The sequence below is a fragment of the Dasypus novemcinctus genome, chromosome 28, assembly GCF_030445035.2.
Source record: "Dasypus novemcinctus isolate mDasNov1 chromosome 28, mDasNov1.1.hap2, whole genome shotgun sequence".
In the NCBI taxonomy this organism is placed as follows: domain Eukaryota; kingdom Metazoa; phylum Chordata; class Mammalia; order Cingulata; family Dasypodidae; genus Dasypus; species Dasypus novemcinctus.
Genome location: NC_080700.1, coordinates 31,770,511 through 31,783,529, shown reverse-complemented (window position 1 = coordinate 31,783,529; position 13,019 = coordinate 31,770,511). Strand labels below are relative to the sequence as shown.

Here is a 13,019-nt window from a genome sequence, read left to right as displayed (position 1 = left end):
GAATGGAGGTGGCTCAAGCTATTTGATGTCTCCCTCCCACATTGGAGGTCCCAGGTTCAGTTCCCAGTGCCTTCTAAAGAAATAAGGAAGACAAACAGACACAGCAAGTGCAAACAACGAGGGGGTGGGGTGAAATAAATAATTTAAAAAAAGGTTTTGGGCACAAGATGGCATCAGATTAGGAAGACAAGGCTCAGTTCTTTCACAAAAACAATGAAGAAAGAGTCAAACTGCCTGAGGGTCCTGCTTTGGGGATCAGCAGACCAGGACAGTGCTTCACAACTCCCAGGAGGGTGAAGGACAGAGAGACAACCTGAAACAACAATCTCTTGTTACTAACCTCCCCACCACCGGGAAGGGCTCCCTTCCCCCACCCCTTACATATTAAGTGGAGGTAAAACCTCTGGCCCATTGCAGCTAACTGAGAGGGGAGCAGATGTCTTCCTCCCTGAGAGCTGTTACAAGGGAAAAAGGAGGGGGAGTCAGGGGACTTTTCTTCAGTGAATTCTAACAGTGGAGTCTGCTTTGAATCTCAGCTCCAGCCAGACCAAAACAAAATAAAACCAAGAGATACACCTCCTTAGAAAGGAGTGCCAACAAGTGCCATCTGCTGGCCAGTCTGGAAATTACATGGAGAAAAGCTGCAATTCGGTCTCTGTTACTTCTAGGAGAAAATCTGCACCCCATTAGTGAGTCTCTAACATGATTTTGATAACTTAAGCTGGGCAATTTTAAAGACTTAGGAAAAGTTGAACCAAATATCAAAGAAGAGCTGTGAAAAAAATAATAACAGTAGGCAAAAGAGAGAAATTGAACATCAGAGCAAATTCACCAACATCTTCAGATGCCTAGAACTCAGCAAAAAATTATAAGCTATACTAAGGAACAGGAAGAGATGGTTCAGCCAAAGGAACAAACACATATTCTAAAGAGGTACAAGACTTAAGACAATTAGTCAATGATAGTCACACAACTCTCCCAAATCAAATTAAAGAATAGAAAGAAAATATGGTTAAAGAGATAAAGGATATTAAGACACTGGGTGAGCATGAAGAACAATTTGAAAGTCTGCAAAGAAAAGTCACAGACCTTATGGAAATGAAGGTCATGATGAAGAGGTTAAAAATGCATTAGAGGCACATAAGAGCAGATTTGAACTGCTTCAAGACAGAATTAGTGATTTTGAAGACAGAACATCTGAACTGGAAAAGACAGAACAGAAAGAGAGGAGAATGGAAAAAATGGTATAGGGTCTCAGGGAATTGAATGACAATGTGTAATGCAAAAATATGCATTATTAGTGTCCCAGAAGGAGAAGAAAATGGAAAAGGGGTAGAAAGAATATCTGAGGAACTAATGACTGAAAACTTCCCTACCCTTATGAAAGACATAAAAATCAATATCAAAGGACAACTCACCCCAAACAGAATAAATCTGAATAGTCCTACCCCAAGACAAGACACCTGATAATCAGAATGACAAATAGAGATAAAGAGAGGATTCTAAAAGCAGCAAGAGAAAAGGAAAGCATCACATACAAGGGAACCTTGAGAAGATTAAGTGCAAACCTCTCATCAGAAACCATGGAGTAGAGAAGAAAGTGATATGATGTATTTAAGGTACTGAAAGAGAAAAACTTGCAGCCAAGAATTCTGTATCCAGCAAAGCTGTTGTTCAAAAATGAGGGGAGTTCAAGGTCTTCACAGAAAAACAAAAACTGATAGAGTATGTAACCAAAATACCATAATTATAAGAGATACTAAAGTGGGTGCTGCAACCTAAAAGGTAAAAACAAGGGTAAGAGACTTGGAGAAGAGTGTAGAAATAAAGAATATTAGAAAAGATAAAATAAAGGGTAAAAAGATAGACAATAGTATGATATGACATCAGAGCCAAAGTCAAAATGGATGAAGTAATGCCTTTACAGTAGTAACATTGAATTTTTAAAAAAGATTTATTTTTTTGTTTCTCTCCCCTTCCTTCCCCCCACCGGAGTTGTCTGTTGTCTGTGTCTATTTGCTGTGTGTTCTTCTGTGCCCACTTATATTCCTGTCAGTGGCCCTGGGAATCTGTGTCTCTTTTTGTTGTGTCATCTTGCTGTGTCAGCTCTCCATGTGTGTGGCACCACTCCTGGTCAGGCTGCACTTTTTTTTTCCAGACTGGGTGGCTCTCCTTATGGGGCACACTCCTTGTGCATGGGGCTCCCCTATGCGGAGGACACCCCTGCATGGCACAGCACTCCTTGTGTGCATCAGCACTGTGCACGTGGGCCAGCTCACCACACAGGTCAGGAGGTCCTGGGTTTGAACCCTGGACTTCCCATGTGGTAGGCAGACGCTCTCTGTTGAGCCAAATCTGCTTCCCATAACATTGAAGTTAATGGCTTGAACTCCCCAGTCAAAAGACACAGAATGATGGAATGGATAAAAAAATATGAGCCATCTGTATGTTGTCTGTAAGAGACTCACGTCAGATAGAAGAAAACAACTAGGTTAAAAGCCAAAGTTTAGTAAAATATTCCATGCAAATAGTAACCATAAAAGACTGGAGTAGCAATACTAATATTGGACAAAATATATTTTAAATGCAAAACTGTTATAAGGGACAAAGAAGGTCATTATACATTAATAAAAGGGGGCAATTCAGCAAGAAGAAAGAACTATACTATATATTTATGCATCTGACCTCAGTGCCCCAAGATACATGAAGCACATACTGGCAAAGCTGTATGTAAGGGAGAAATAGACATCTGTACAATAATAGTTGGAGACTTAAATACACCACTCTCAGTATTGGGTAGAACATCTAGACAGAGGATGAATAAAGAAACAGGGAGCTTGAATAATATGATAAATGAACTAGACCTAACAGACATCTATAGAGAATTACACCCTAAAACAGCAGGATATTCATTCTTTTCAAATGCCCATGGATCCTTCTCCAAGATAGACCATATGTTGGGTCTCAAGACAAGTCTCAATGAATTTAAAAAAGATTGAAATTATACAAAACACTTCTCTGATCATAATGGAATGAAGCTAGAAACCAGTAATGGATGGAAAAAGGAAAAATTCATAAAAATGTGGAGATTTAAAAACACACTCTTAAATAACTAGTGGGTCAAAGAAGAAATTGCACGAGAATTCAGCAAATATCTTGAGAAAAATGAAAATGAGAACATAACATATCAAAACCTATGGGACACCACAAAGGCAGGGCTGAGAGGGAAATTTAAAGCCCTCAAGGCTTACATTAAGAAAAAAAGAGCCAGCTAAAATTGAAAACCTAACCACACACCTGGCAGAACTAGAAAAAGAATAGCAAACTAATCCCAAACCAAGCCAAGAGAAAGAAATAGTAAAGATCAGAGTGGAAATAAATGAAATTGAGAACAACAACAACAAAAAATAATAGAGAATCAACAAAACCAAAAGTTGGTTCTTTGAGAGGATCAACAAAATCAACAAACCCTTAGCTAGACTGACAAAGAAAAAAAGAAGACACAAATAAATAAAATCAGAAATCAGAAATGGGGGGGGGGGGGGGGGGGGAGGGCGGCATTACCACTGACCCTGCAGAAATAAGAGAGATCATAAGAGGATACTATGAACAACTGTATGCCAAAAACTAGAAAATGTAGATGAGATAAATTCCTAGAAACACACAAACCACCAACACTGACCCCTAGAAGAAATTGAAGACCTCAACAAATGAATCACAAGTGAAGAGATTGAAATAGTCATTGAGAGCCTCCCAAAGATGAAAAACCCGGGACTAGATGGCTTAACAGGTGAATTCTACCAGTCATTCAAAGATGACCTAATACCAATCTTGCTCAAGCTCTTCCAAAAAATTGAACAGGAAAGAATGCTACCAAACTCATCCTATGAAGCCAACATCACCCTAATACCAAAATCAGATAAAGATACTAGAAAAAAGAAAATTACTGACCAATATCTCTAGTGAGTATAGATGAAAAAATCCTCAAGAAAATACTTGCAAACAGAATCCAAAAGCACATTAAAAGAATCATACACCATGATCAAGTGTGTTTTACCCCAGGTATGCAAGGGTGGTTCAACACAAGAAAATCAATTAGTGTAATAAACCACAGTGATAAATTGAAGAAGAAAAATCACATGATCCTCTCACCTGATGGAGAAAAGGCATTTGACAAAATACAGCAATACAGCACCCTTCCTTGATAAAAAACACTAAAAAAAAAAAAAAAAAAAAGGAATAGAAGTAAGCTTTCTCAATATAGTAAAATGCATATATGAGAACCTACAGCTACCAGTATACTCAACAGTGAAAGACTGAAAGCTTTCCCACTGAGATCAGGAATAAGACTAGGATGCCCACAGTCACCATTATTATTCAGTTATTGTGCTATTCACTGATGACATGATCCTATATATAGAAAATCCTGAAAAATCCACAACAAAGCTGCTAGAATTAATAGACAAGTTCAGCAATGTGGCAGGATACAAGATTAATACACAAAATTCAATAGCATTTCTATACACTACTGATGTGCATTCTGATGAGGAAATGAGAAAAAAATTCCATTTATAATAGCAACTAAAACAATAAGATATTTAGGAATAAACTTAACCAAGGACATAAAAGGTCTGCATTCAGAAAATTACAAAACATTGCTAAAAGAAACCAAAGAAGACTTAAATAAATGGAAGAACATTCAGTGTTCATGGATTGGAAGACTAAACATTGTTAAGCTGTCAATTCTACCCAAACTAATTTACATATTCAATGCAATCCCAGTAAAAATCCCAACAGCTTTTTCTTTTTTTGCAGAAATTGAAAAGCCAATAATCAAATTTATTTGGAAAGGAAAGGGGACCCAAATAGCTAAAACTGTCTTAAAAAAGAAGAACGAAGTTGGAAGACTCTTACTTAGTGGCATAAGGACAGACATCTTGACCAATGGAACCAAACTGAGAACTCAGAAATTGACCCTCATATCTACAGTATTGTGATTTTTGACAAGGTTGTTAAGCCCACCCAGCTGGGCCAGAGCAGTCTATTCACAAATGGTGCTGAGAGTACTGGATATCCATATCCAAAAGAAAGATAGAAGACCCCCATCTCACACCTTATACAAAAATTAACTCAAAATGGCTCAAGGTTTTAAACATTAAAACAACAACCATAAAACTAGAAGAAAATGTAGGAAAACATTTTCAAGTTCTTTGTGGTAGGGAAAAGTTTCTTAAACCTTATACCTGAAACATGACATGAACAACAAAAGAAAAAATAGATAAATTGGACCTCCTCAAAATTCAAAACTTTTTCACCTCAAAGGACTTTGTCAAAAGGGTGAAAAGGCAGCTGACTCAATGGGAGGAAATATTTGGTAATCACATATCTGATAAGGGTTTAATATCCATGATATATAAGGAGTTCATACAATTCAAAAATTAAAAAAAAAAATCCAGTTAAAAAATGGGCAAAAGACATGAAAAGATAACTGTCTGAAGAAAAGACAAATGTTGAAGAAATTTTCAACATCACTAGCAATTAGGGAAATACAAATCAAAACTACATTGAGATATCATTTCACATCTATTAGACTGGCTGCTATTTAAAAAGTTGGAAAAGTGTAAATGTTGGAGAGGATGTGGAGAAATAGAAATGCTTATTCACTGTTGGTTGGAATGTAGAATGGTACAGCCACTGTGGAGGATTATTTGGCAGCTCCCAAGGAAGTTGAATATAGATTTCCCATGAGACCTGGCAATACCATTGCTAGGTATATACCCAGGAGAACTGAGAGCATGGACATGAACAGACATCTGCACACCGATGTTCATAGCAGCATTATTCACAATTGCCAAAAGTTGGAAACAACCCAGGTGTCCATCAACTGATGAATGGATAAACAAATTATGGTGTTTACACATGATGGAATATTATGCAGCAGTAAGAAAAAATGAAGTCATAAAACATATGACTACATGGATGAGCCTGGAGGACATTATGTTGAGTGAACCAGGTCAGACACAAAAGGACAAATATTGTATGATTGCCCTATTATGACCTAAATATATTATGTGAAATAAAAATATATGTATAATTGCATATATAAGAACTTGGACAATAGCCTTGTAAATCTACTGGACTTAGATAAGTCTCCATGGTAAGTTCATAGAACTAGAGATATTTTGTGGAAACCAAATTAATGAAAAATCATTTAGCTAAATATTCTTACAATTATTTTCCTAAGATAAATTTTAAAATATAAATCACTTACATAAATATTGAATATTCAGGTAATTACTGACATAAATGTATTTATTGTTCTTGTATTAACCTTTGGTCAATAGAAATTACTTTTTTTGAGGCCATAACATTGTGTATCTATTTTTTTTAGTATGATAAACTTTATTTTTAAAGAGGTTTTAGATTACAGAAAAGTTACATCAAAATTATGAGGAATTCCCATGTACCCCCTCCCTTTCCCACATCATCCCCTATTTAAAAAAAAAATGTTGCAGTCCAATTTATTATGAGGTATCTGTAAAATGTGCTCAATAAAAAATACACATTTAAAAAAATGACTTACTTGTGGTAAGGACTAACCTACCTACAGTGATAACCTAAAAAATAAAACCATCCTTGTGACATTTTCACATATATAACAAATATTGAAGCAGACTACTACCATTGTTATAAGTTCTTTAAAACCAAAAACTTCAAAACCAGAATTAGGAGAAACTTCAGAATGTTCACATTTGCATGCATTTTTGGCTGAAGTTTCAAAGATCCCACATATATCAAAACCGTAACTTTGAATCAAAATATATATTAAAAACATTTAAGCCTAGTGACAAACTTACTCTACAGAAGTAAGGAAAAACAGAGTGAATAGTAACAGCAGTATATTTCCAGGAGAGAAAGCAATCACTTATTTCCTTTCTTATAAAACAAAAGTCAATGAGTCAACATTTTAATAACACTGGTCAAGTTATTTTCTGTTCAGGAATTTGCTTTTTAAGTTGAGTCTTTAAAATGTATCCTTCCATATATTTGCATTAAATTAAGTTTAAACATAAAAAACATGCTCAGAATTCTAATCTTAAGTAAAAACCATAATTTATCAATACATAGTCCAAATACCATACAATAATGCTACCACTTAGATTTATAGGCTTCATCTAAAATACTTATCTTACAAATAGTTTTGCCTTGTTTCTCCAGAATAAATGTACCTGTGTCTAAAACTTTAAATGATAATAAAAAAAAGACAGATTCAAGTAATTCATGCTATGCATTTTCCTTCATCAGGCTTTAATAAACTCTTCTCCAAATCTCTCATGCTTGTTTTTTCCTTTCAGGCTGCAGCACTCCTCTTAGTATCTCTTGCAAAGTTGGTCTTTTTGGTAACATATTCTATCAGTTTTTGTCTGTCTGCAAAGACTTTGCATTTACTCTCATTTTTGAAGGACAGCTTTGCTGGGTACAGAATTCTTGGCTGGCAGTTTTTCTCTTTCAGTGCATTAAATAAATCATACCACTCTCTTCTTTCCTCCACAGTATCTGATGAGAGATAGGCATTTAATCTCATCGAGTTTCCCTTGTATGTGATGCTTTGCCTTTCTCTTGCTGCTTTGAGAATCCTCTCTTTACCTCTGATATTTGTCATTCTGAATAACAGGCGTCTCTGGGTAGGTCTGTTTGGATTTATTCTGTTTTGGGTGCTTTGTCCTTCTTGGATATTGATATTCATGGGAAGTTTTCAGTCATTATTTCCCCAAATATTCTTTCTGCCCCTATTTCATTCTCTTCTCCTTCTGGGACACCAGTAATGCAAATGTTTGTGCATTTTGCATTGTAATTCAATTCCCTGGACTCCCTCCATTCCATTTTTTCCATTCCTTTTTCTTTCTGTTCTCTGTTCTTTTCCAGTTCAGATATTTTGTCCTCAAAATCACTACTTTTGTTTTCAAGCAATTCAGATCTGCTCTTATGTGCCTCTAATGTATTTTTTTTACTTTAAAAAACTTATTGAAGTATATCACTCATATATAAACATATGTAAACAATAAGGGTATAGTATTAGTTGTGAACTTACAAAGCAAACATATATAATATCATACAGGGCTACCATACCTCATCCTACCACCAATACCTTGCATTGTTGTTAAACATTTTTAACTAATGATTAAAGAGCCTCATCAAAATGTTACTGCTAACCAAAGTATTTTTACCCCAACCCACCCTATTATTATTTTTATATCATTTATATATAAACATACATAAACAGTAAAGTGTACAGTAGAAGTTGTGAACTTACAAAGCAAGCATGCATAACATCAGAGAGCCCATACATCAATCCTCCACCAACACCTTGTGTTGTCATGAGACGTTTGTTACAAATTGTGAAAAAATATTGTCAAACTCTTACTACTAATTATAGTTCTTATCTTACATTTGGTGTATTTTTCCCCCAACCTACCCTATTATTATTTTTTAAATATATTTTTATGACAGAAATTGTAAAATTACAAAACAATTATGCACATGTGCAAAATTCCCAAACAACACTCCTCTATCAACACACCACAATGTGGTGGAGCATTTGTTGTAGATTATGAGGTAATATCATCCAATTATTACCACATTCATAGTGTACATTTGGCACAAATTTTCCACATTGACCCATTATCAGCACAGTACGTCTTTAGCATAGATGCAAGAATATTACATTATTACTGCTAACCACAGTCCATAGGTCACTCTAGTTGTATTTTTTCCAAGCTTCTCCACATTCTCACCACCCTGCAATGGTGATGTACATTTGCTCTAGCTAACAAGGGACACTTTTGCATGTGTATCATTAACTACAATTCTCATTCACATCTGGGTTTACCGTGCTATTCAATTTGTCGATTATTGTCTAGCATTCTGTCAAGTGGTATTTACATCCCTAGACTACACCTTTCCAGCCACATTCCCATTTATAAATCAGCTATTACTCACTATGTGTTACCCATCAACTCTGTACAATTTCCACACTTTTGCAGTAAAGCTAATTAAAACTTCTACATACTTTGAACATCAATAGTCCATCTCAGTTCTCCTCTTACCTCCTTTAAGAATCCACCACCTACCACCAGGTCTTGAAGATATTTTCCTGCATTTTCTTCTAGAAGCTTTATTTTTCTTGCTTTTTATATTTCAGTTTTTTTATTCATTTTGAGTTGATTTTTGGATAAGGTGTGAGATAAGGGTCCTCTTTCCTTCTTTTTGGCTATGGCTATCCAGTTCTCTCAGCACCATTTGTTGAATGGGCTGTTCTGCCCAAGCTGGGTGGGTTTGACAGGCTAGTCAAAAATCACTTGACCATAGATGTGAAGGTCTGTTTCTGAATGATCAGTTTGATTCCATTAGTCTATGTGTCTGTCTTTATGGCAATACCATGCTATTGTTAGCACAGTAGTGAGGTAATACGATTTAAAGGCCAGAGATGAGAGCCCTCCACCTTTGCTTTTCCTTTTTGAGATGTTTCTGGCTATTCAGGATACCTTACCCTTCCAAATTAATTTAATAATTGTGTTTTCCATTTATTTTAAAAAATGGTGGTGGAATTTTTATCAGGTTAGTATTGAATCTGTATATCAACTTGAGTAGGATTGATATCTTAATAATATTTAGTCTTCCAATCCATGAGCATGGAACGTTCTTTCAATTATGGGAATGAAAGACACAATGGATGAGATTAAAAATATATTAGAGAGACAATGTATTTTAAATTTCTTTTAACATAGTTATTTAACATAGTTTTCTGAATACAAGTGCTTTACATCATTGCTTAGGTTTATTCCTGAATATTTGGACTTTATCTGTCATATTTTATTTTCACCACTCTTTTGACACTTTTAGTTGCTTTTATTGATATAATTTCATTTCTAGACTCTCTTCCAGGCGTCTCTCCCCCCATCTTTTCTTTTCAGGCTCTAGATACCCTTCAGTATTTCCTGCAAATCCAGTCTCTGGTTACAAACTCACTCAGTTTCTGTTTATCTGTGAATATTCTAAACTTGCCCTAATTTTTGAAAGACAGTCTTGGTGGATATAAGATTCTTGGCTGGAATTTTTTCTCTTGCAGTATCTTAAATATATCATACCACTGTCTTCTTGCCCTCTATGTTTTCTGGTGAAAAATTGGCATTTAATCTTATTGGGCATGCCTTCTAAGTTATGCATTGCTTTTCTCTTGCTGTTCTCAGAATTCTCTTTCTGTCTTTGGCATTTGACATTCTGATTAGTGTACGTGTCTCAGAGTTGGTCTATTTGGATTTTTTCGGATGGGAGTATGTTGTGCTTCTTGGATGTAGATATTTATGTCCTTCAATACTTCAATAAGGTTGGGAAATTTTCTACCATTATTTCTTCAAATGTTCCTTCTGCCCCTTCTGGGACACCCGTGGCATGTATGTTTGCATGTCTCTTGCTGTCATTTAGTTCCCTGACAGCTTGTTCAATTTTTCCCATTCTTTTCTTCATCTGTTCTTTTGTATGTTAATTTTCAGAGGCCATTTCTTCAAGCTCAGCAATCCTTTCTTCTACCTCCTCAAATCTGCTATTATATGATTCCAGTGTATTTTTTATTTCATTTATTGCACTTTTCATACCCATAAGATCTGCTATTTTTCTATGTATGCTTTCAAATTCTTTGTGTTCATTCGATGTCTTCTTAATATCCTTAATCTCTTTAGCCATCTCATTGAATTTATTAAGGAGATTTGTTTGCACATCTATGATTATTTGTCCCAATTCCTTTTTGTCATCTGGAGGCTTATCTTGTTCCTTTAACTGGGATATATCTTCCTGTTTCTTGGTGTTGCTTGTAATTTTTTTTTTTTTTTGTCTTGGCATCTGTCTTACTAGATGCATTTATTCAGTGCGGTTTCTCTCTTTAGTTTAGGGCTTCCTGCCCTTTCTCCATTGCTGATTGTGCAGAAGGAGCCAAGGATGTAGTTGGTGCTGTAAGCTGTGGAGGCTCAAGCTGCCCTCATTTCCCTAGGGACTGATGAAACCTCTCCCAACTTTCTCTGTTGCCAGGGTTAGGGACAGAGTCACAGCTGTGTGTAATAATCCAAGTCATTCAGGCCTAGACTGTAGTTGCCCAGAGAAACTGATGAAACTGCCTGGGGCAGGGATGGAGCTGCAGGTGTGGGCAGCAATCTATGCAATGCAGGTCCAAGGTGAGCATAATTCCCCCAGCAGACTTCTGATTATTCCATCTATGCCAGCCAAATGTACCTGCAGTTACCTGGATAGGCTGGTGCAGGGCCTGCTGGCTTCCTCCTTGCCAGAGGTGGGGCTAAAGCGCAGGCTAGGGCTGTAGGCCTATCTGGTTAAAGAAGATGGTCCCAATGGTCACTGTGATTTTTGGACAGCCCGGCTTCCCCTCATGCTGGAGGCAGAGTCAAAATGGCAGCTACTTGCCTCTTTCTGACTTGGACAGGTTCAAACTTTAGCTGTTCTCAGGATTATACTTTACCCTGCTGAGTTTCCTCATCAGTAGCTGAAATGGGTGCCCAACAGTCTCTTCCTCCCCTGGTTTTGGGAAGTGGAGCTTCCAATTCCAGCTGTAGAACAGCTCCTGCGGCAGCTTGTGCCTCCAGTGGAGGATGGGCACTGGCCTCCAGGGCATGGAGTGCTCTACTTACAAACCTTCTCTGCAGATGGGCAGTTTGCTCCTTCCATTCCTTCAAGAATGTTGCAGGATGCTCTCCTGAAGCCCCCAAACAGGTGCTTCAGATAGCTCTGTGTATTTAATAACTACCCTGGAGCAGAAGCTGACTCTAGGAGCTCCTTACTCTGCTGCCATCTTGCTGGTTGTCCCTCTAATGTATTTTTAATCTCATCCATTGTGTCTTTCATTCCCATAAGGTCTGTTACTTTTCTTTGCAGTCTTTCAAACTGTTCTTTATGCTCTCCCAGTGTCTTTTTAATATCCTTTATTTCTTTAGTCCTATTTTCTTTAAATTCTTTGAAGTGATTTTGGATAGCTGTGTGATTATCACTGGCTAATTGTGTTAAATCTTGTATCACTTTAGGATATTTGGTTTGTTCTTCTGTCTGGACCATCTCTTCCTGTTTCCTAGTATGGTTTATACATTTTTGCTGATGTCTGGACATATCAATATGTTGGTGTATTTACTCTGATGGCTAATTTCTATCTCTTGCCCATTGTGTTTTTTTTTCCCCACAGTTCTTATTTGATATTTGGCTCAACTTATTCTGTCTTTAAAATTGCCCAGCTTAAGTTTTCAAAATTGGACCAAGGACTCACTTTGGGGCAAAGATTTTCTTCCAGGGGTTGGGTAGAGCAGTTTGTCCATGCTGTTTCCACAGCAGCCAGCAGATGGCGCTAGTCAATGCACATTTCCATTGAGGTGTTTCACTCTGGGTTTTCTGTGTTCCTGTATTGAATCTCCAGATTTGAGATTCAAAGTGGGCTCTGCCGGAGGAAATCACTGAAGAAAAGCACCCTTGCGTCCTCCCTTTTCCCTTGAAACAAATGACAGGGAGGAAGATGTCTGTTCTCCTCTCAGTCAAATGCAGTGAAATGGGTTTTACCCTAGCTTAGTTCTTGGTGCTGGGGGAGGGGAGCCCTTCTGGCTGCTGCAGGGCCTTGGTAACTCAGTTTGTCTTTTTGGCTTCTTCATCTCTCTGTCTCTTGCCCTCCTGGGAGTTGTGTAGCACTATCCTTGTCTGCTGACCCCCAAAGCAAGTGCCCCAGACAGCTTTTGGTTCTTTCTCCATTGTTTTTGTGAGAGTTTCAGCTCTGGCTATCAGCCATCACCCTCTTCCCACTGTGTATCTATTTTGAAAGTGAAATTGTTATGAAACTGCTTATGCAGAACTAAATGATTCTTATGTCTGCTAGCATGACTTCTTTTAGAGCCATGTTGGTGTTAGCAAAAGGTCTAACTGGATACGCAGAGGTCACATATGGTTATGTGAACTAGATTCCATGTATCACAAAA

The 13,019-nt window shown here is 37.1% G+C and overlaps 1 protein-coding gene across 3 annotated transcripts in view; it reads left to right on the top strand.

Moving 5' to 3' along the window:
* The window catches only part of WDR27 (WD repeat domain 27), a 397,567-nt gene that overhangs the window by 135,974 nt on the left and 248,574 nt on the right, over positions 1–13,019 (top strand). The gene's annotated exons all lie outside the window — the stretch shown is intronic.